Here is a 214-nt window from a genome sequence, read left to right on the forward strand (position 1 = left end):
TGAAAAAACTGTGACAACACTGTGTCAACACTGTGACAACACTGCTGTCAACACTGTGACAACACTGTGTCATCACTGTGACAACACTGTGACAACACTGTGACAACACTGCTGTCAACACTGCTGTCAACACTGTGTCAACACTGCTGTCAACACTGCTGTCAACACTGTGACAACACTGCTGTCAACACTGTGACAACACTGTGTCAACATT

The sequence above is a fragment of the Austrofundulus limnaeus genome, unplaced genomic scaffold (genome assembly GCF_001266775.1).
Source record: "Austrofundulus limnaeus strain Quisiro unplaced genomic scaffold, Austrofundulus_limnaeus-1.0 Scaffold1018, whole genome shotgun sequence".
Lineage (NCBI taxonomy): Eukaryota > Metazoa > Chordata > Actinopteri > Cyprinodontiformes > Rivulidae > Austrofundulus > Austrofundulus limnaeus.